This window comes from Marmota marmota, unplaced genomic scaffold (genome assembly GCF_001458135.2).
Source record: "Marmota marmota marmota unplaced genomic scaffold, marMar, whole genome shotgun sequence".
Classification (NCBI taxonomy): domain Eukaryota; kingdom Metazoa; phylum Chordata; class Mammalia; order Rodentia; family Sciuridae; genus Marmota; species Marmota marmota.
Genome location: NW_026000211.1, coordinates 37869517 through 37894332, shown reverse-complemented (window position 1 = coordinate 37894332; position 24816 = coordinate 37869517). Strand labels below are relative to the sequence as shown.

Sequence of the window (24816 nt, the reverse complement as noted above, 5' to 3'; positions counted from 1 at the left end):
GTTTTTTTTTTTTTTTTTTTGATGGGGGAAGTACTGGAGATTGAACTCAGAGGCAGTCAGCCACTGAGACACATCCCCAGCCCTATTTTGTATCACTGAAATTTGCTTATTCCTCACTTTTGCTAAAGCTGGGTTTGAACTCTCAATCCTCCTGATTCAGCCTCTCAATCCACTAGGATTAGAAGTATGTGCCACCATGCCAGCAATGTTTGACTTTATAAAAGACACATGGATAGGGCCCAAAATGGATTTCTTCATAAACCAAAATTTTATGCCCCACTTCATTTATATCATGATAAGTATTTTATGACTCTGAAACTAATAAAAGAACTTTTTACACACGGAGATGTAATCTTTTACACATGGTAAGATTATGACTTCTATTTCTGATCTTACAGTTTTCAGTTAAGTTTTGTACAACATAAAAAAGCAATTATTTCAATATTATGATTGTGCTATTAGTATAGATATACTTCTCTAAATGGAGACATTAAACTTCAATTAAGTTTATACCACTAGAATATTGAATTGATAAAGATTCAACTTTTAATTTACCAAATTTTTGGTTTTATTTAAAAGAATTTGTTGTTCTCGAAGAAATTTGAAATTATTTATTTTTTAATGAAATTCTTAGTAAAAGCAAGAGTGATAAACTCATACACTGATATACACACAGTCATAAATGACTATTAAATTACATTAAATATAGAGCTGGATCAATTATCATTGATGATTAACCTTACCTGACATTTATTTTTCTTTGAGATAATGGCTAATGATGCTAAAGGATTTCCTAGAACAACAAAAAATTTTAAAACATACAAAATAGGAAATCAATTTAAATATTTTTTATGCAATAATTAAAGGTATTTGAAATTTATTATATATAATAAATATAAAAACTTATATATAATGTTTAGAATGTTCTTTATAAGTTTCAGGCTAAGCCATGAGTGGGTAGAGCAGAACCCCACATGTATTGGGAAGATCCTTTTAACATTATTTACTTAAAATTACATAAAAGAAAATTCATGTATTTTCCTGCTAAAAAAAATAACCCAGCTAATACTTCTACAGTTAGTATGCTAGGGAAAATAGCATTAATTTTTCAGCAAATAAGCTTTTTGTTTTGTCATATTTGTTGAGTACTAGGGATTGGAACAAGACCTTGCACATTCTAAGCAAGTACTCTACCACTGACATACATTCCTAGACATTTATGAAAATTTTATTTGGAGACAAGTTCTCACTAAGTTTCCCAGACTGGCCTCCAATTTACAATCCCCTTGCCTCAGCCTCCAAAGTAGATGGGATAATAAGATATGCCCAAGTATACCTTTCCAAATATAATTTTTGAAGATGCATAGACAATATCTTTGATATTTATAAGAACCAAATATTAAAAAAATTACATAGCATGAGAGACTTTTCATGAAGTTGTATGAAATTTTTAATGTTTTCAGCTGATTTTACCATGTTACTTGAAATTTCTACATCAATAGAAAAGTGAATAAAAAAACAAATTTGGGAGGCAAGTCATTAAATGAATGATACATTAGGAGAGATACATCTTCAAAAGAAAATGACTTCTTCAAAAGTTCAATGTTTGTGACAAAAAGTTTCAATGTTTGTAACAAAGTCAAATATGTATAATTACTGACTAGGAAAAATACTTCTTAGCTTTTATTTTAAAAATCATTCTAAGATATATAGGAAACAATCTAGGCAAACGTATTATTATATTATTAACAAGCAAACTATTACATATAAAAGCTGAATTTATAAATATGCTATTTATACAGGTCATCTTATTGCTGTTGAGTTTATTTAAAAGAAGGAAGGAGGGAGGTAGAAACAGAGAATTTTGAAATATGTCAGTCTTTGCATTTAAAGAGGTGCTTTAACTATATGAAAAAATGTCAAAGGTAATGTATACGACTCATTTTTCTTTTATAAATGTACAACTATCTCTAAGTTGAAAATATTTTTAACTGATGACAGGAACTCTCATTCTTAGGTTACTACTTTGGTTTAGATCTAGAATGTTCTCCAGAAAGTTCATGTGTTGAAAGCATGATCTTTCTTTAATGCATTAAGATTCAGAGATAGAGTTTGCTGGCAATGGTCAGAGCTGTAACCTCAACAGTGGATTAACATATTTCATGGATTTATAATTTGAATGGGTGACTGAGTTTTAATTGTAGGTAGCTGTGGTAAGGCTCAAGGAAGAATGTGATCACTACAGGTATGTTTATTATTTATTCATTTATTTATTCATACAATAAATAAACACATTCCTACAATAAATAAATAAATATTTATTTATTCAGTTTTACTGAGTTGCTTAATGACTCACCATTGCTGAGGCTGGCTTTGTAATCATGATCCTCCTGCCTCAGTCCCTCCTGGGGCTATATCTTATTGGTGGTTCCTTGTTTTCTCTCTCTCCCCCTCTCTCTCTCTCTCTCTCTCTCTCTCTCTTTCTCTCTATATATCTCTATCTCTATCTCTTTCTATCTCTATCTCTATCTCATCTCTATCTCATCTCTCTGTCTATGGTTTCTGGCTGTCATGAGCTGAGCAGTTTTTCTGTTATGCCCTTCTTCTGTAAAATTTCTGCCATATTGCTGGCTGACCTTTCACCAAATCCTCTGAAACCATGAGTTGAAATAAATCTTTCCTCCTCTAATTTGTTGTGGTCAGATATTTTGATCAGTGACAAAAAAAGTGACAGCATAGTTATTTAGCAGATATTTTCAAACAACCAGTCTAATATTTCCCTCAAGATAAAGCTTATTTGTTAATATTATTTGACTCTTTATTTTGAAATACTTTCAAATTTATGAAAAATTGCAAAAATAGTAAGATAATAGAGTTTCCCAATACTTTTCTTTTAATCTATACTATTGCAAGAATATCAATAACCATGATGCATTTGACAAAAGTAAGATTTTTAATATTAATTAGTCAAACATTCTAAAACTGCAAACTTTATTCTGATTTCCAGATTTCCACTATCTTTTCTGTCATCTGATACATAATGAAGAAGACCACAACAGATTTATTCCTCATATCTCCTCCCTTCTGTGCTAATTCCTTACTCTCTACTTGCTTTTCATGATCTTGAAAGCTTAAGAGACAATAAGTATTAGTAAGGTATTTATTAGAACAAACCTTGGTTTGTGTTTAGTGGTTATCATTTTATTATCAGACTGGGGGTTTAGATTTTTGAAAGAGTACCTCACAGGAAAACTCCTTTTAAAATTACATTCATCAGGGATATATAATAATGAAATTATTAACCACTTAAATGATTTTATGTATTTCAATCTTGGTTGTAATATTACTGACATTGTATGCTTATATAACTCAATGTTCTATATGTTTATAAATAAATTACTCTAGTTTGTATCATGTTTGGTGATGAATAAAGAATTTGGTTGTTTTCTAAAAATAAGTCCAAATTGAGGATCACAATAGAGCTATTTAATAATATAAAATTAAGTATACTCAATTTACTACATTGAGACCTATGTTGCTATACTGAAGGGAATACAGATTTGTAAGAATCTTAAACTAACTTATAAACATCTTGTAAAGGTTTAAATTTCTCCCATCTTTCCATTCTACTTTCATTTTTGATAACTATATATATTGAATGTACTAGTTTAATATCCCAAATTTCTATATAGACTTAACTCTTGTTGTAATTTTAAAATTTTATTACAATCACAGTCATTGATTTAAATTACTGTGGCCTGTAAATTTTAACTCAGCCCCTAAAACTTCAAGAAGTATTCGACAAATTTGCTGTCTTCTTTTCATCTCTAGTAATTAAACAAATAGTGAAACCAGCAGTGAATCAACCAAATATTAACAATTTTGAAATAACAGCTTCAAGGAAAAAAAAAAGTTTTGCTGTGGTTACTCACATTTTGGCACTTGGAAAGACAGGATGGTGAAAACAAACAGTTTTTCTCTTCTAAGATTTCCTTGATATGCTAGTAAATTTTTGTTTCAGATCAGAATTTTTTATTTTTATATGTATTTTAATTGACATAATAATTGGACATATTTATGAGTACAGTATAATTATATTATATATGTATACAATATGCAATCAAATCAAGGAGCTAAACACTTCTACTTCCTTAAACATTTGCCATTTATCTGTGTGGAGAAATTCCTAAAATCTTCATTTCCTGTTATAAGTTTCCCCCACTCATAAATTTGAAAGTATCTTGAATTGGTTGTGTTTGCTATTGTTGAGTGCAAACTTATTACTTCTTTATATTATGTATTACATTATGAATAACTCTTTTTGCAATTGTAAGTCACCAGCTGGTCAATCAATTTCATGTGAAATAGGGTAAAATCAATTATCATTTCAAAGTTGTTTATTATTATTATTATTATTTGTAAGGAATTTAGATAATGCTGCTTTACTCTCATGAATTTTGCAAAGGACTTACAAGTACAATTGACAGAACTTTTTCACTAGTAAAACAATATACAAATATGACTAACAGCATAACATAAAGGATGAATAAATAAAATTGTATGAATAGGGCTGCTTGCATGTGCAAGCTGACTCAAAGTCATCTGAAATGCTTATCACCTTGGGGTACCCAGACCTTTTTGGCTGGACTAGTGGACAGATTCTGTCTTATACGAAAATGAGATCTCCTGTCTATATTTTCTTACTTTTCTTCTATCTGCAGTCCCCATATATAAAACTGAACCATATTTATGATCAATCTAACTTCTATATTTCAGTTTTATAAAAAAGTAAACTCAGCATTCCTTTCCTCCATTGTCATTAATCAATTCTTTTAGGTAAATTTGTCATTTCTCTCTCCCTATTTTTACAACATGTGGGTAAGATCTATGTGATTTCAGTTAACAAGTTTATGATTTCATGAACCCACTTAACTTCTAGAATTATTAATCTCAATTTTATCTCCATATCATATGCTATCCATGTCTACTACTCATTCTAATGTCCTTATTTCCTCAAAGTTCCTCTCTTTATAAATTTCTTGATATAAGCATTTCTATTTTTCAGAAAATACATGTTAGCATATGTAAAAATATTTCATGATAATTTATAGTTTTGAATCACCAAATTTTCCATTGAAACAAGATATAATTTTATGTACTTTGGAAAACAAATACAGTTTCATAATAGTACCTTGAGGAATCTGGGATTTTTTCTTGCGTTTGGTTTTTATATACCTTTTTTATGAAAATGCACACTTATTTTTATAAGCAGTCACAAAGATTCACAGACAGCTTGACACTTAAATATCCTGTTGCTCTGTTGCATTAAAATGAATTTGCTACTTTAAAAAATATTGTTCCTTCATTTATTAAGAATATGAATGATTTGAAAATGCTGTTCTGTTTTTAAAATTGTTTTATTTACCTTTGGAAAGTAATTTACTCACAAGTAGCATCTAATATATTCAACATCTGGCACAGTATCATAGATGTTACAATTTTCTGTGCACTAAGGAAATGATTGGTCTTATCATCTTTGAAAGCTTCTTCACTTAGAATAGCTGGTACACTCTAGAGACAATCTTTCTGAGTAAGCATAATGGATCTAAGTATGCTATCTTTATATTTGAAGATTGCTCTGCTTGCATTACACAAGTAGCAAATATGCTATGTGGTCAAAATTAAAATGGAAGTTGGTATGTTTCATTATTTTCGTGTTTGATTCAGACCTTATAAGCTGTTTTTCTTGTGAATTTATGGTCAGAATTATTTGGATCATTTGGAAATACCACTTACATTATTCTAAGTTTTACTCTGGTTGAGTCAAATCTTTTAAACGCCATAAAGCAAGTAAACATCTTTCCCAAGCTGATCTTTCTTTACATGTGAGTGTGTGTGTGTGTGTGTGTGTGAACACCTGTATATGTGTGCATACACATGTATATCATTGTTCATAAATGGCCATGGAGAATCTTTGTGGTTTATAATTTGATTTATAATGAGAATAACATTTAGCTTTTGTGGGGGCTTTCTTCCAATTTAGAGACCGAATTCTCATTTTACTGGATATGCCACAAAATAGTTTACTGATACAGCTGCTATCATAGATAAGTTTGTTTCAGGTTCACTTTTGAGACTTTTTTTTCAAAAAAAAACTTGGCGTAATTAGTTTTCATAATGATATCTCATTTCTTCAGGGTTCCTGGACCAGGTGTTAGCACATTTTGTTATAAACTAACCTCTTCTGGTTAGCTGGGTGTTCCTGTACAGGTGTTTTAACTACTAAAGTATGAAATAATGCTTGCCTTCTTAAACAAACAGTGTATATTGAATTCATTGAGTAGAATTGGCATTTTAATTTAAGAAAAGACAAAGAACACTTTTAGCAGGACTATAGAGTAGTAGGCATATGCATTTTTGTTACATGTTTTATCTTTTTCATTCAGCTTCCTTGCTTTAGCAAGATCACATTAACAGGAAAAAAGACAAAGCAGCTGAAAATATACTCCAAGCTTCATGCCTTTGTATGCAGAGGGAGCTACTACTATTTATATATAAAAAAGTATTGTTCTAGTTTATGAATGCTGGAAGGACTTGATTTATCAGTATGTGAAATACAAGCAGCTGCAATCATCTCCATTCCCCAAGCCACCTGGACACTGGCCTCATATTCTCTTTCCCACCCAAACTCAGGATTTCCCTACCACACTCCCCTCCATAAATTCTCCTCCCTAACTCCCATTGTCTCTATGGGAGCAATTAAGAGACCAAAACAAAATGAGAGAAAATAAGAAAAAGCAAAACAAATTGAAAACTTGAAGTTTTAAAACTCTCTGAATTTAGATTAGTGAAGTGAAGAATGTTTAAAATCATGTCTAACTTGGCTATAGAATGCTGAGTAAAGACTCACACAACTAGCTGGGGAAAAATTCTACCTCACATTTCTCAAATGCTTTTAGTTACTTCCTTCTTCTGATGTTTAATACACACATATACACACATACAGAGGAATGTTGGAAGGTTAGTCCTGTCTGAGTTTTTGTGCTTCTGTATGTTTTTGTTTAGACAAAGGAGACAGCCTTGCTTATTGCCTCCTACAAAAGTGACAAATTTTCTGAGCTTCACTGAAAAGCATAGTATGTGTTTTTTTGGGATAGGCTAACTTCACTTAGCATAATCTGCTTTAATGCCATCCATTTCCCTGCAAATGCCATGATCTTATTATTTTTTTAGTGTTGAGTCATATTGCATTATGTATATATGCCACTTTTCCTTTTTATCCATTCATCCATTGAAGGGCATCTAAGTTGGCTCCAGTCTAGCTATTGTGAATTGTGCTGCTATAAACATTGATGTGGCTGTGTCCATGTAGTATGCTGTTTTTAGGTCTTTTGGGTATAGCCCAAGAAGAGAAATAGCTGGGTCAAATGGTGGTTCCATTCCCAGCTTTCCAAGGAATCTCCATACTGTTTCCAAATTGGCTACATCAATTTGCAGTCCCACCAGCAGTGTATGAGTATACCTTTTTCCCTGCATCCTCGCCAGCACTTGTTATTCTTTGTCTTCATCATAGCTGCCATTCTTACTAGAGTGAGATGGTATCTTAGAGTAGTTTTAATTTGTATTTCTCTGATTGCTAGAGATGATGAGCATTTTTTTTTTATATTTGTTGATTGATTGTATATCCTCCTCTGAGAAGTGTCTGTTATGATCCTTGGCCCATTTGTTGATTGGGTTATTTATTTTTTTGGTGTTTAGCTTTTTGAGTTCTTTGTATACTCTAAAGATTAGAGCTCTATCTGATGTGTGAGGGATAAAAATTTGTTCCCAGGATGTAGTCTCCCTATTCACCTCACATATTATTTCCCTTACTGAGAAAAAAAAACTTTTTAGTTTGAATTCATTCCATTTATTGATTCTTCGTTTTAATTCTTGTGCTATAGGTGTCTTATTGAGGAAATTGGGGCCTATCCCCATGTGATGGAGATTAGGGTCTACTTTTTCTTCTATTAGACACAGACTCTCTGGTTTAATTCCTAGATCCTTGATCCCTTTTGAGTTAACTTTTGTGCATGGTGAGAGAAAGGGATTCAATTTCATTTTGTTGCATATGGATTTCCAGTTTTCCCAGAACCATTTGTTGAAGATGCTATCCTTTCTCTAGTGCATGCTTTTAGCACCTTTGTCTAATATAACGTAGTTGTAGTTTTCTGGGTTAGTCTCTATGTCCTCTATCCTGTACCATTGGTCCACCAGCCTGTTTTGTTGCCAGTACCATGCTGTTTTTGTTACTATTGCTCTGTAGTATAGTTTACAATCTGGTATAGCGATAACACCTGTTTCATTCTTCCTGCTTATAATTGCTTTAGCTATTCTGGATCTCTTATTTTTCCAGATGAATTTCATAATTGCTTTTTCTATTTCTGTGAGGAATGCCATTAGGATTTTGATCGGAATTGCATTGAATCTGTATAGTGCTTTTGGTAATATGGTCATTTTAATAATATTAATTCTGCCTATCCATGAGCAAGGTAGATCTTTCCATCTTTTAAGGTCTTCTTCTATTTCTCTCTTTAGGGTTCTATAGTTTTCATTGTATAGATCTTTCACCTCTTTTGTTAAATATCTTCTCTGATGTAAGCAGGGTGACTCAAAATGGGGAAGAGAGGGAGAGCATGGGAAGAAGATTACCTCTTCATAGGGAAGAGGGGTGGGAGGGAAAAGAAGGGAGAAAGGGAATTGCATGGATGGTGAAAGGAGACCCTCATTGTTATACAAAATACATGTATGAAGATGTGAGAAAAAAAATAAAAAGAATAGTATTACCCTAGATTAGGTAGAGAGAAGTGATGGGAGGGGAGGGGAGAGGTTGGAGAGATAGGAAGGATAGGAGAATGAAACAGACATTATTATTACTGTGTGTATATATGTGAATGTATGACCAATGTGATTCTGCAAACTGTATACTCAGAAAATGAGATATTATATCCCAACTGATTGAAATGTATGATATGTCAAGGTCATTGTACTCTTGTGTAAGTAATTAAAACAAATAAATTAAAAAAAAAAGAAAAGAAAGGCATAGTATGTGCCTAATAGCTATCTGTGACCACAGTGCAACCCCTGGGACTTGGAAACACAAACTGACATGACTCTGCTGGTGCTCATGTTGTCTGATATTCTCTGTGAAGTGACCTATCTTGTTTGATCCATTAAGTATCATTGTCCACTTTGTTTTCTCTTTTTTTCTTTTTGTAGTATTGGGAAATGAAATTGGGGCCACTCTGTCACTGAGCCACATCCTCAACCCTTTTTTTATTTTTTGTTTAGAAATACAGTCCCTCTAATTTTCCCAGGCAGGCCTTAAACTTGTGATCCCTATGTCTCAGCCTCCTGAGTAGATGCAATTACAGCTACTGAGCCCAGCTTCATTGTTTTCTTTCAATACTTATTAATTATAGCTAGTTTGCACCATGCCATTCTGTTTAAGGCCAGGATCTTTTCCTAATATTTAGTAAATAAGAACATTATAAGAAGGAGTATTGATCTCTCAGTCCTTCAGAAATTTAAGAAAATTATTTTCTTACTACTTATATATTTGTTAATGTGATTATTTCATTTTCTTCCTGAAAATAATGGATGTTTTGAGAAATTTCACAGAGAAAACAAACTGATACCTGGAGATTTTATTTTTATTTTTACTTTGATGTCACAAAGAGGAAATTGGGGTAGCATGAGGAAAAATTATGCCTGTGAATATAAGAAATTAATTATGTGAAAAGATATCATAAGGATATGAAAAAGTAAAATACACATTCCAAATACTTGAATGTGTTCCTAAGCCTAGACATATATCTAGGAAAATGTGAAAATAGTTGGTATTTTCTTTTTTTCTCTTCTCTGTTCTTATATGAAACAGTATTCCAAAGGCAAAAATGATCATGTATTTACTGCAAAAACATGTCAAATACAAATAAAATATATCCTAAATGCAAGTTGAGTCATCTATGCTTCAAATAACCACATCCAAATTACCGTTTTCCCTCACCTAACTCTTCTTCCACTCTTTCGTCTTGCCCTTACCATACATTCATTCCCCTTGAGGCAGATTGTTATTTGGAAACAAAAATGTCAATCTAATCTTATTACACTCCTGTTGTAAGCTATCTAATAGCTTCTACTACAATCTAGGTAATATTCAAAGCCCTTGCTAATAGAACAGCTATACACACTCTTGCTATTTGTTAATGGCCATAAAATATATCATATATATTGGGGTTTTCATGTGTGTGTGTGTGTGTGTGTGTGTGTGTGTATATATATATATATATATATATATATATATACATATATATATATCCACTGAAAACACCTTTGAGCACATTACACATATTCCAACCTACTTGATTTTAGCTCCCTGAAAACACAATCTGAGATCTCCATAACTTGTTCAGAGTATTGGAACCCACACCAATGGCCACACTTTTGTGTGAATTCATGCTTCATCCTGGCAGGCTGAGTCCCTAGTCTAGCATACATTCCCACCATGCAATGCCTGTGCGGGTCCTCTTGCCTCAGATGCTTTGCTCTGCACCCTAAGTCATTTTTCTTAATCTGCTTATACCTTGCCACTCTGCTGTGGGCCACAGTGTTTCTCCCTTCCACTCCTAAGTCTTTCTGGTCTACAGATCCCCAGTCCACAAACCTACAATTCTTTAACTATGAAATATGTATGAAACACAATATAATCTTTCACTACTAGTTTCCCTCAATCCTTCTCTCTTTTTTCTTGTACCCCATTTTTTCCTCATTCCTTTGCCTTTCTTCCTCTTCCTTTCCTTTTTAAAATATTAAAATCAAATGCCAATATATCATTTGTTATTGTTCACCCTAGTAGAACAATATACAAGCTGAGCACTAGAATGAAGAGAGACACTGTGGTTCAGACTTAACATAGTGTCTACAGGCTTATCCACATTGAAACAAATGAAAAGATTTTATTCAATTTTATGCTTGTATATTATTCCATTATCTATAAAGATATATATGTCATATTTTCTTTATTCATTCATCTAAACATATGTTGATTCTTCTTTTCATTTTTTTCTTATTCTGGGGATTGAACTCAGGTATGCTCTATCATTGAACTACAACCCCAACCCTTTTTATTTTTAACTTTTACTTTTTTTTTTTTTTTTAATTTGAGAGAAGATCTTATTGCATTGCTAAAAGTCTTGGTAAGTTGCTGAGACTGGTCACCAGCTTACGAACTTCTGCCTCAGTCTCCTGGTACTTTGTAATTGCATGCAAAACTATGCTGGCTGTATATCTTCATCTGAGAAAGTCTCTTAAGGTTCTTTGCCCATTTTTTAAGTGGTTTATTTACTGTACTTCTGTTGAGTTGTTTGACTTGACTCCCTTATGGTTTTTTGTTTGTTTGTTTGTTTTGATAGTGAGTATTGAATGCAGTGGTGCTTAACTACTAGGTCACATTCCCAGCCTTTTTAAAAAGAAACAATTATTGTGTTACAGGGTTTTGTTAGCTTACCAAGGATCTTCCTAAATTGTTGAGGTGGGCCTTGAACTTGTGATTCTCCTGCCTCAGCCTCCTGAGCCACTGGGATTACAGAGGTGTGTCATTGCATTTGGCTGGATAGTCATCTTTTTATGATTTGCAATTATTTCCTCCCATTCTATAGGTTGTATCTTAAGAAAGTATTTAATATTTGTGCATTGTTATTTTATTATGATCTTGATAATATGCACAGCTTTTGAAGATTTTTTTTTTAAAAAATGCTATGAAAATATAATAAAAATATATTTTTTTAAAATTGTTATTTTAAAAATAATCCTATTTGGTCAATGCTAATGAGATAGTTTATTTAATTAGCAAACATCAAACTATATTATTCTAATATAATCTTAGAAACAAAGTGAATTTGATACCCAAATTATCATACATTTTTATTACAATTAAATGAATCAGGTACAGTAATTTTCCATTATCTACAGTTTCACTTTCCATGGTTTAAATTACTTGTAGTAAATCACAGTCCCAGAATATTAAATAGAAATTTCAGAAGAGATAATTCAGATATTTTAAGCTGCATAAATTCTGGGTCTTGTGTTTTAATGCATACATATATATGAAAGTCACTTAATGATAATTATCACATTACTCATTACTTAGAATCCATAATGTATGGTAAAAAGCAATGATATGCTGTTGTGAGAGTAAACATAAATGATCCACATAAGGACATGTTCTTTTACACAAAGATAAGAGATACTTTTCTAGAAGCTCCAAGATGTTATGTTTTATTTTATATTTATATACATATAATATATATATATATATATATATATATATATATATATATATGAGAAAATTTTTTTTCTTAAGAAATGGGGTCTCATTATCTTGCCTAGCTGACATTGAACTCCTGGGCTTATGCCATTCTCCTTCTATAGCCACCTGCTAGAACTACAGGTGAGTACCACCACATTCAGTTATTGTATATGAAAATTTTATGAACATATACTTTTCAGAAATAAGTAAAACTATGCCCATATGATTTATCATTGCTTATGACTAATACAGAAGAAAAGTTGAGGAGGAAATATGATACACAGAGAGTCTTCAGATCTGAAGAAATGTGACTTTCTAGAGGGCTATTGCTGGACCCAGTGAGTTTGTCAGTAAGAGGAAACAAGGCTTTGACCATCACTGGCATTCTGACAGCCCCCTCCCCCACCCCTTTTCAGGTGATTATTTTGAGAGGAAAAGTAAAGAAAGAGAAAAAAGTGAACAATGGGGAAAGGAGAAATGGCAGTTCCATTGGGACAAATCTGAGAGTATTTTATTACCTGTCTCCAAGTGTAAGGGCACACTTTTTTAAAGGGCCTGCCCTAGGGAATGTGTGAGGAAAGTGTCCTGATGAGGATTTATCTGCTGGGTCTACGAAAGGTCAAAACTATCTTGATGCTTTTGAAGACAGTCTTGAAATGCTGGTTAGACCTGTAGCTAAGTAATAATGAGACAAATTGTGGGTCTTCCAGTTCCAGACCAGGAAAAAGACAAACACTAACAGATGTGGATGAACTAAACAGTGGCCATTTGATTTTAAAAATATTGTACAGAAAATTTCAGGGCCCAGAATAGACTGTTATTTGTGTTCTTGATGACATTTTACCCAGTTTCATTTGTTTTATATACTTTTGAAAAAGTTAAGGGGCAAAGGTGCACTCTACAGTGGAGTTTGAATAATATTTATTACTAAAACCACCTACTGAACTTACGATTGTCTTAGAAGCATGTCACATAGTCTTCATAGTTGCTAGAAACAACTGATGTATTCAAAATATCTTATGTTTCCCAATTTTGGGTTTTTTGTTTGTTTATTTGTTTGTTTTGCCAATCTGAATGATGAGATTATGGAAGGTAACAGTCATTATGTACATAACTTTTATGATGATTGAGCTGAAGCAACTTTTCACATGTCTGAGAAATAGTTGTGTATTTTCTGTGAATTGTATTTTCATGTATTTTTCCAATTTTCAATTGCAACAGGAGGAATTATTTTCTTAATTTTTTTCTCTTTTGCATGTAAGAGAGATGCCATTTGTTTTCACTGACTGCTTAACAAAATCCCAGAATCTTGGTAGCTCAGACCACAGATACGTATTTTCTCACAGTTCTGGGGGACAGATGTGAAATCAAGGTTAGTTACTCTTGAGTGTTAGTTACTTTTGAGTGTTCTCTCCTTGGTTTCTTGAAAGGTGACTGCCTTCCCCCTGTGCTACAAAGTGGTTCGTCTTCATTCTGTGCTTGCACATCTCTGGTGGGTCTCTGTATGTCTTAATGGCTTCTTCTTATAAGGACACAAGTCACATTTGATTAGTACTGAACATAATTTCCCTATTTTTATCTTCACTGCCTTTTTAAAGAGTGTATCTTCAAATATTTTCACATTTTTTAAGAACATAGAGCTAAGACTTGAACACAAGAACCTGCAGGGGCAGATGTAATTCAGTGAAGTAGGAGAGAGTAATTTTTGTTTCATCTGTAGGCATATTGCAATAATTATTATTTATCATTCTTATTAGTTATGTTCCCTCATAAATATGTCTTCAAAATTGGTTATGTTAGCCATTTTTTTCCTAAATTTTAAAATGTTTTAATTAAATAAATATAAAAACATAATTATGTTGGAAAATTAAAATGGAAGACTTAATTTCCCCAGATTACAGCATATATTACCAGAATGTTCTTCCTCCAAAAGTAAGGAGAAGAATGGGAAGAGAGTTACCTCATAAGATACAGAAGAAATGTATACATTAGAAGATTTATAAATTCAGTCTAAGGCAATTTTTCCTAAATATTGGACAATGGGGGAAAGTTGGACTCAGATTAAACTATGCATTTGCGTCCAAGAATATTGTATTCCATAAAAACAAAACCCTACTAGTGAAGAATAAATCTATTAATTATCAAAAAATACAGTAATGGTAAATGTTTAAAAATTAATTTGATATTTCATAATGTTTATACATTAATTACAAGAGTCGGAATATTATTAAAGTGAGCTTAAAATTTTTAACAAATGAAAGTGAATTACTATTGTAGGAAAAATTACATCTTGATGGATCTATCAAAAGAATACAGCAATGAAAGAAATTGAATGATTTACAAAAATGATGGTCTGAATCCTCCAAATTCAAAAATTGAGAAAATAATAATAGCCTTCATAAAATTCTCTTTGACTACATCTTCAACATTACTGTGAGTCATTGTTCCTAGTGTCCTGTATGCCAGCAATGGCCAATATTTGCATTTTCCCTTAAGGTTGTGTAATTTTATAATTGCCAGTATTTTCTTTTTCTTTTCTGTCAATCTTGGAATAATAAACACTACTGAACATTAGTGACTCAAGTGTTACCACTAAAACTCTTTGTTAGAGGTATATCTCTACAGAGTCTGTGCCCCAGGCCCCCTCATGTAGAGTTTGCCATCCTGTATTTGTTCACATATGGTGTATCTTTTACAAAGGAACCGTATTAATTTGTTCTCGTTTCCCCAATGCCAAAACAAGTGCCTACCTGAAGCACTCAATAGTTATCTGCTGAATAAATGAAATGAATGTTCTGGTAAATTATAACTAATAATGACTTTTGTGGTTTTTTAAATCTTCAAGAAGTGTGAATGTCTATTTTCATATCAGGAATCTTAAAATAGTTAAGCAGTTGGAACTTAATATTTCTTTAAGACAATACCAAACTTTAATATTCTGTGAACCCCAGGTTATACTCAAATTGGTATTAATATTATATGTATAGTTCAGAATAAATTCAATAAAATTATTTTCTTTGCATTACTTTATTAAAATTTTACACATAAGATATTTAATTAATTTAAAATATCACATCACATTTCTAATATAGATATTTACTAAAATGATAACTTTTGTAGGCATACAAAAATACGATACCTTATAAGTCAAATTGTATAAATGTGATTTTAACTCATATTATCAGAATTCTGTTGTAAGTTCATTTTTATCAAATTAGTTTCCCCCAATAAAATCACAGCAAAACAAAGTATTTTTTGTAAGAATTATAATTCCCATAAATTTACCTTAATTAAATAAATTATTTAGCTAATTAAATTTTTAATACGATACTCATTTACTTCCATAATTAAATTGGAAAAGCGCTTCAGAGGTAGATTAAAAAATTAATATATTAAATTATATGGAAAAATAGTAAGGATAAATTTTAATTTTATATTTTATCTGCTGATTTGGCTTATAATTTTACATCATGGTCATATATGTCAATGTAATTTACATTTTTATGATATGATACATTAAAAATAAAAGATCTACACATTTATTAATGATATGGAATGGCTATAACATGATGAGTTAATACTGAAAGTTTATGAAATAAATTTCTGCTTTTTAATAGAAATTTAGAAATGCTGAAAAATAATGTACTCTTCAAAAAGTCATTTATATTTATAATCATCTTTGTGTCAACAGATTTTAAACTCATCTAGTTATGTTTATAAAATAATTATTTACTAATAAATTAGAATTTTAAAACATGTAGAATTATGCACAGTTTTAAGTACAACTCTACAGGTTTACAAATAAGCAACAATACCAAGAAACTGATGTATAAGTTTAAGGAGAATTAACAAGCAAGACCTGTTTCCATTGCAAAAAAAGAAAAACTAGGAAACTAATCGACTCTTTCACTGTTGAATAGAATGCGTGTCACATTTTCTAAAGCTCTTTGCTACATTTGGTACAGTAATCTCCATCAAGGGGCAAATTGGCTTTCCTTTTACAGTCCATTACCAGCCACAATTCAGCCAATGGGACTTGAGAGAAAATACTTGTAGAATAGTCTCTGAGTTCTAGCTTTGATTTGTGTCAAGATTGTAAAAAATCTGAACAAAGAGTTGCCAGATAAAACTACCTTCTTATCTGTGATTCCTCTTTATTTATGCTTGTTGTTTATTTTTAAATCCAAAATAAAATGAAATGAATTTTTGAAAAATGTTTATTTGTAAATAATCAAAGTATAATGATTTTTTTTCATGAATATTATCTTAAATTAGGTTTTTATTGAAGAATATTATTGAGAGAATAACTTCCAGTTTCAAAATACTAGTTTGAAATACCCTTAGGATATTAAAAATGTTTAATTTTTAAATAAAAGCTTTTAATAAATTTTACTTTCTGAAAAACAAATTGTGGAAACATACATAAGGATCAGTGTGTGTTATAATAATTGAGCAATATATATTTATATTTACTTGTTTGTACTGAGGAAATGAAAGACTACTAAAAATACCTTTTGTTACCTAAATTTGATTATTACACCTTGTATGTTAAATTATCACACTGCACCCCATAAATATGTGGGAATACACATTTAAAATTAAGATAATAAAATCACCATGTATTTTTCAATAACTCCTGAATATGTCTCTAGCCTTTTTCGTATCTCTTTTGTGCATCAGACCCACACATTACCTGATACCATGCATGGAAGTTCACTCACAGCTCACATTTGACATGATCTTGGCATTAACTTTGATCACCCCCCAAAAAACCCAAGCTACATTCATTTACCTACATTATTGTAATTATCTAAACATTTCTCTGATCCAAATTTTTTCTCCTTATAATAAATGTTTGCATCCAGGAGTTGGAGAGTTAAAAAATAAAAATTGGTGTATGATGCTCCCCAATGCAAAATTTTAATTGTGTTCCCATTGCTACTAGAGTACTCCTATTGCCTATATCATAATTTTATTTATCTTTCACTAAATTTAGTAACATTTCTATTGTTTCTCTTCCAATATCAAAATCGTTCTCACATTTCCCATGGGCACATGGTCTTGACTGCCTGAAATTATGTGACCAAACGTTCTCACAGCCAAATGCATCATTTGGTCATTCATTTCTCAGTTACAGGTTTCCAGAATTGACCAATCTAAGTCAATCTTCCTTGACCTGGGATACACATCAATTACACTGCTTAATCACACTTTAATTTCCTTTATAATGTGTTTCACAGTCTGAAATTGTCTCATTTAAGCATATATTTAATGTATTAGTCTCTTTCTATTCCTTCTGCAAGGCCAGGTTGAAAAGATCAGTATTATATCTTCCATGTGAAGAAATATTAGCTGATATACAAAGACACTCCATTATCTTTGAATGACTTGATCAATATTTAGATAGTACTTGCTCTATATTTGCATAATGTTTCCAGAGAAATAGAAGATTTAGTCCTCATTAAAAAAAATGTTTTGAAAATCAAATCAAAGAAATAACACTAAGGTAAAACAAAAAAGAAAAAAAAAACTACATTGTACTAACAGTAAATAATTTATCAATTCAGTTTTGATATAATTATGTGGATGAGACTGTTGGAAATGGGATGGTACCCAAAAGAAAGAAAAAGATTAGAATGTTCCCAATGAGAAAGCTGTGCAGTCAAAAGTGCATATAAAATAAATAACACAGGCAAATGAAAAGGGTTTGGGAACAAATTTAATATTTTTGATAGAGGAGAAGGATGAGAGAAAAAATAACCCCATTTGAGGTGACAGATAAGTGGTGGTTTCACAGTAACAAAAAAATTGAGAAGGGATTATCCTCTGGTAGTCCCAAAGTTAAAATTTAGTAGTTGGTATCAGTTAACTCTCTTATCATGCTTCTAAAGTAAAAACCACTGGAGATTTTGCTTCACATAACTTCTCCCTTGCCAAGTGTTTCTAAAGTGATAACAATCAGGGAAAGATAAGTCATAGGGAAAGGCATAGAGTCCAAATGTTCTCCTCACTCACCAAGCTTTTGACTGCAGGTATGTGGTTTAGAAGATTAGTTACTTATTGTCCACATATAGAAGTTCCAAGGAAAGTTTTTAAATTTTTGTAAGTGCAAACTCCATGTATTGATGTCTAAAATTAAAGTGGGAGAAACATTATCTAAAATATAAAAAAATTTCTTTTTTCTTTTTCTTGAAAATTTTCATTTTGACCTAACATCAGACAGAAATATAGTAAAAAGAATTCATATGTTGAAGTCCTACTAACTAATGTGATTGTATTTGGAACCGGAGACTTTAGGAGGTAATTAAGTTTAATTGTGGACTTTAGGGTGTAGTCCTTTTGAGAAGATAATAACATTAAAAAAGAGAATTAATAGACTTTTTCCTTATTGCAGTACAAAGTGTGAAAGGACCACAGAAGAACACTAAGAGATGAGGTTGTTCATAAGGCAGAAAGAAACCCCTCATCAGATCCTGATCATACTGACATCTTTATCTTGACTTTTCAGCTCCAGAAATGAGAGAAAATAAATTTCTTCCCAAGCTACTTCATCTATTACATTATTCATGACAATTTGGACTGACTTTCATAGGTATCCTAATAGAATGTGGGGCCCTAATTTTTAATAATTTTTATTAAAGTCTAAGAACTTATACATGAACTACATAATATACTTACTACTTCATGACTCCCGTGGTGTGTATGAACCTGATCTAATGTTTCCACTTATCACAAGAATGTATGAGTATATACACATGCTCACTCATACAGAGTCATGTGTGGTTTAACAACAAGTATCCATTCTGAGATATTTGTACTTAATTCACTCTGTCATTATGATAATAGCCAAAATCTACTTACACAAATCTAGATGTTATAAGCCAATCACTGGACTCCTTGATGCAATCAGGAGATGTGGTAAACATGAGATATATAAGGCAACTCCTGGCCTAGTATAGTAAACTATAAATATTTAAGTAGGAATGCATTGTAAAATAATGACTAAAACTTTTAATATAGAGAGTATGTTGCTGGTCAAAATCTAAGACAACCTGCTATAACTAAATGTTACCAAACATATACAAAATATAATGTGATAATAGGGAAAAAAATGGAAGGATAGTATTTCAGACAATATGGTACCCATAATTATTTGGAAAACATCCTGATATAAACACAGTGATACTAGACAAATATCAGTGAACATGATATCAGTGAACATGATATCAGTGAACATGAACAGCCAGGAATAGCAAAGCCCACACAAAGAAAAGTAAAGGAAAAAGAGGCAGGGAGATTAATACAGAGGTAGCATAAAGCCAGAATGATAAGAAAGCTTAGGAAAAAAACAAAACAACAACAACAACAACAACAAAAAAAAAAACAACCAAACAAAAAATAACACAAAACTTAGGGATTTTATTTGGCATTTGAAATATAAAAGCATAAATATCTATGTTTGTCCACCTGCAATAAAAATAAGATGCATAATTCTGTGCCTTTGCTAGATGTGGGAGAATATCACATAAAAAGCCCAAGGTAAAGAAACAGATTATAGAAAACTTGTATGATCTCAACCATAACACTCTGAGCTTAGAAATATCATTGATAATAAACAGATAAAAACCACACATTGTTCACATGGTCTGGAAAATCCAAAACTCAAAATTTGATTAATAACACAGTTGATTCCATATGTTGGCTATTTTTAATAGTGCTGCAATAAACACAGTTCAAGTATTTTTTGATTAACTTATTTATTTTCTTTATAGTGGATTTGCTGCATCATATTGTAATTCTACTTTTAATTATTGAGAAATTTCTATATTGCTTTCAATACTGGTCATGCTAATTTACATTCCCAATACAGTGCATAGGAGTACTCCTTTCACTACTTCCTTGCCAGTGTTTATCACTTTTTTTGTCTTTTTAATAATAGCCAATTAAATCACAGCCAGATTTATCTTATTTCTCAATAAGTTCTAGTGGTATATAACAGAAGGGTGATTATAGTTAACAATGCATGTTTTACATTTCAAAGTAGTGAAAAAGAGGTTTTTGAATGTTCTCATTACATAGAAATGATAAATGTTTGAGGATGGATGAACTATGTATCCTGAGTTCACCAATACACAATATATAAATGTACCAAAACATCACATTGTGTCCCACAAAGATGTGTAATTATTATCTGTTAATTAAAAAAAATATTTCTTTCTAAATGAGGTGTTAGGAAAGGTTTTTAAAATATAATTAGAATAGAAGGTTAAATGGAAGAAATTGGTAGTTGGAAACAACATTGTGTAAACAAAAACAAAACTCTCTGGATAGAAATTATATTCATCCTAGGCCAATCAATATACCTAAGGATTGGTATCAGCTACTTGTGTGTATAAAATAAAAATTCATAAATTTTTCTTAAATAAGCTATTGCTAGTAATAATCAGGAAATGCACTGGGCATATGAAAGACAAAAAAAAATCAATATTTAAAATATTTAAAGACAAATTAAGTTGAAAACATTTTTAAGAGTATTAAATGCAGCAATGAACATATGATAAAGAAATAAATTTCTGAAGAAACATGTGTATGTGCATATATATATATATATATATATATACACACATATACATATATACACATATATGTGTGTTTGTGTGAGAGTGTATGTGTGTATATATATATCATATCAAATTGAGTGAGTTAACCAGAGAATATTCACCATTAAAAATTAGAACAAGCAGTTAGTAAATGGTGAGTTTTAATTAAAAAATGTTTTATAAATAAAGTAAGGAAAATATGAAACATAGACATTGAGAATAGAGATTGGAATTGAAACTTCTGCTATACATTAATTAAATTTATAAAAGAAATGGAGAAATGGAATGAGGGAGGAGCAAATTTTAATGATACCATGATAAGAAGATGTCCAGAATTTATATCATATGTTGAAATGAAGGAAAACAAATGTCAAGCAAAAAAGAAAGAAAAATATACACCAAAGTATTATGGTGAAAGTATAAAAAAGGAACAAGGAAAAAGTGATATCTTAAAAAGAACTAGTGAGAAAGGTGACTTATAAAAAATCACGATTTTTAAAAATTTTAAATTATTTATTTATTTTAATTTGTTATATATGATGGCAGAATGCAATTCAATTCATATTACACATATAGAACACAATTTTTAATGTCTCTTGTTGTACACAAAGTAGATCCACACCATTTGTGTCTTCATACATGTACTTAGGGTAATGATGACCATCTCATTCCAGTGTGGTTCCTAACCCCTTGTCCTTTCCCTCTTTTGGTCCTTTCTTCCTCCATTCCTCTCATGCTCCCCCCACCCCCCGCTCATCCCCATTATGAGTCAGCATCCTCATATCAGAGAAAACATTTGGCATTTGTTTTTTTTTTTTTTTAGAATTGGCTTACTTCACTAAGCATAATAGTCTCCAACTCCATCCATTTACCTGAAAATGCTATGATTTTGTTCTGTGTTAATGCTGAGTAACATTCTATTGTGTATATATAAGCAGTCAAGACAGTGATGCAATCACACTGTGACATATCATCTTCAAAGTGAAGAGGCTTAATAATGGTCAACATAAGTTATCATTCTAAAAGTACTCAAATGAAGACACTTTTATAAAACAAATTCTGAAAACTTAAATAAAGTATCTATTTCAAGGATATTAATGCACTTCTATAAATAAGAACATGATATAATTTTCAAATGGTGGACCAAAAAAATTAGAATAAATATGAATAAACATAAACAATTATTTACATATGGAAAGTAATTCTATTATTCATTATCTATTACTTCATGAGATTTCTCCAAAGCTTAGACTAATTTTTTTTTTTCTCCTGCATGATCCTTCAATGGAGGATCTTCTGCTCCAGGAATGTTCAAGATGTCCTCTTTGTATTCTAGGAATCTCATCTTGGATAGCTGGAAAATTTGGAGCGAGTATTTTTTCCAGGTGGATTTCCCAATAAGATTGTTGTACATCTATAAATAGTAATTCAGAACTTCAAAAGAGTATTTAGGATATATACTCCAATGTGCAGTCAGTTATCAAGCCTCTGAATGGAGCATGTTAATGCAAGATTGGTCAAAACTAATCTCATGACCAGTCTGATAGAAAACTATATAAGCATACTTATATCAAAATATATGTTTTTGAAGATGTTTAATGTAGCACTCTGCCATAGATACCTAGTTGTAGAGTAAAAGGTCATGTAATTAGACTTACGACAACAATAATATATAATGATAAACAGTATGGTATAAATTAAACTGAGCTTTATGTCCTAAATATACAATGTTTCAGTAATTTTTGAAAGACCATTTCAAATAGTTCCTTGTTTGAGTTTATCCAACATATTTGAAGTCTATTATCTTGTTATTTATTTTATGAATTATAAAGGAGTAATAATGCCTTTTAGTAAAAATTGTAATTCACTGCAGATTTAGATTTATATACCATGAGTATTGGTTTAATTCTTTCTCTATCACAATCACTACATTCTTTGATAATTTGCAAAACCTTTCTAAACTCAATCTTTTATCTAGACAATTAAAATATAATAATAAGACACTAAAGTAGAAATTGTAATTAATATATTCATATTATGAGGCAAACTATTTGTAAAATACCTGGAATAGCTTGAATTAATGCTTTGTGAAAAAGAACTAAAAAAGAAAGTAATTCCTAAATACAGTGTAAGATAGCATATGTCTTTTTATTTCATTTTATTTGGATTTCACAAATTTTCACTATCTTAAACTCAAAACCCACACACATAAATATATAGATTCAAATGTATTGTATACTTAACTTATATTTTTCTTTAGTTAAAGAAGTACCCAACTGAATGAAGAGTAGAGATTAAACGATGTAAGGAAAAACTAATAGGTGATTTTTTTTTCTATGCTGGTGTTATCTTTCTCCAACTTTATTATGAGAAAACACGCATTTGAAATGAGTAAGATGTAGTGTTGAGCTATCTATTCTTTCTGGGGTGTGAATTCATATTCTTAAGCAGTTACTCAAAAATTTTAAAATGATCCCTCAAATTCACTTTTAATATCTCTATTGCATAGTTATTTGATCATTGTGTTGAAAAATTGAGTTTAGATATTTTTAGATATTTTCATAGGTACTTGAATTTCTAATAAAGCAAGTTAAATCAGATGTTGTTTATTTCAAAATTTTATGGATATATGTTGTTACTAGTTAACTGTTACTCTTTTGTTTTATTTTTTTCTCCTCATTCCTCAGCCATTTGGCCTAAGACCCAAATAAACAAACAAAATCCATAATAACAACTATTCTCAAAATATTTAAAAACACATTTTTGAAAGAAAAAGAACCAGGTGGTGATTGGGTCCTGGAATTATTTCCTCATTCACATGCACAATAAATACATTTTTGTAGGTAGTTAAGACTTTTAGAATAAAATAGTTTCTTTTCAGTAATTTTACTTTAGAAATGAAGATCATATTTGAAATTAGGGAGCAAAAGTAAAGAAATAAATGCTTCTCTACCAATTAAATATATAAGTCTGATAATATTACCGCATATATTATTATGATTTATAACAATGTTGATTGCATGATAATAATTATGCTCAACACCATTGGAAGTGCTTTCATATCATTTTATTTAGAATTCATAAAAATGCTATGGAGTATATACAGTACTCTTTTTCTACTAATATTAGAGATGAAGAGATTAGGATATAAAATGTCTCAATAACTTTCTGCAGTTAATTGTACTTTTTTAGTGGGTTTGTTGGCAATACAGTTTTCAATAATATGTCAAGTAAAAGGATTAGAGGTTGCTTGGCACTGCTTGAAAAGTGCATTGATAGCAGGAAGACTCCTGTTATCCATGCTCAGCCAGTAGCTTGGGTAAAAGGAAGTAAATTATATTAATAGGTTTGAAAATAAAATAATAAAAAATAGGGCATGGTCTTTAACAAGAGATTGTGACTTATGCCTCAGGGAGCTAGAATAATATCCAATATATCTAAATCAGCCTTCCTGGCATCTGATATTATGAACCAGAATAGGTGCCTGTGTGAGGTGAAAGAATGGATACCACAGCACGTAGAACTATATATATAGTTACTGGACTTATTTATAAACAACTAAGTAGAAAGCACAGATAGTTATTATAAGATGCCGGCAAAAAGTACATCAAGCTAGGGGTAGAGACACATACCTGCAGTTCCGGTGACTCAATAAGCAGAGTCAGTAGGACTCCAAATCAAGGCCAGTCTAATCAACATAGTCAGATCCTGTGTCAAAGAAAAAAATTTAAGGGCTGAAGATATAGTTCAGTGGAAGAGAACCCTCGGTTGAATCCCCAGTATATAAAAGAAAAACAATTATGTGAGGCTAACCTTATAAAGCAAATCTAGTAATTTATATATACTGAAGTGAATAAAAATAAATAT

General features: G+C 31.0%; 1 long non-coding RNA gene across 1 annotated transcript in view; it reads right to left on the bottom strand.

Moving 5' to 3' along the window:
• Positions 1 to 22422, bottom strand: part of LOC125612866 — a 26958-nt gene extending 4536 nt beyond the window's left edge. Inside the window, exons 1-2 of the long non-coding RNA XR_007343341.1 lie at positions 22411 to 22422; positions 10648 to 10654 (exon numbers count right to left, since the gene is read on the bottom strand). This is a non-coding gene — a long non-coding RNA (uncharacterized LOC125612866). The remainder of the gene's footprint in view (positions 1 to 10647; positions 10655 to 22410) is intronic.
• Between the last annotated feature and the right edge of the window lie 2394 nt (positions 22423 to 24816).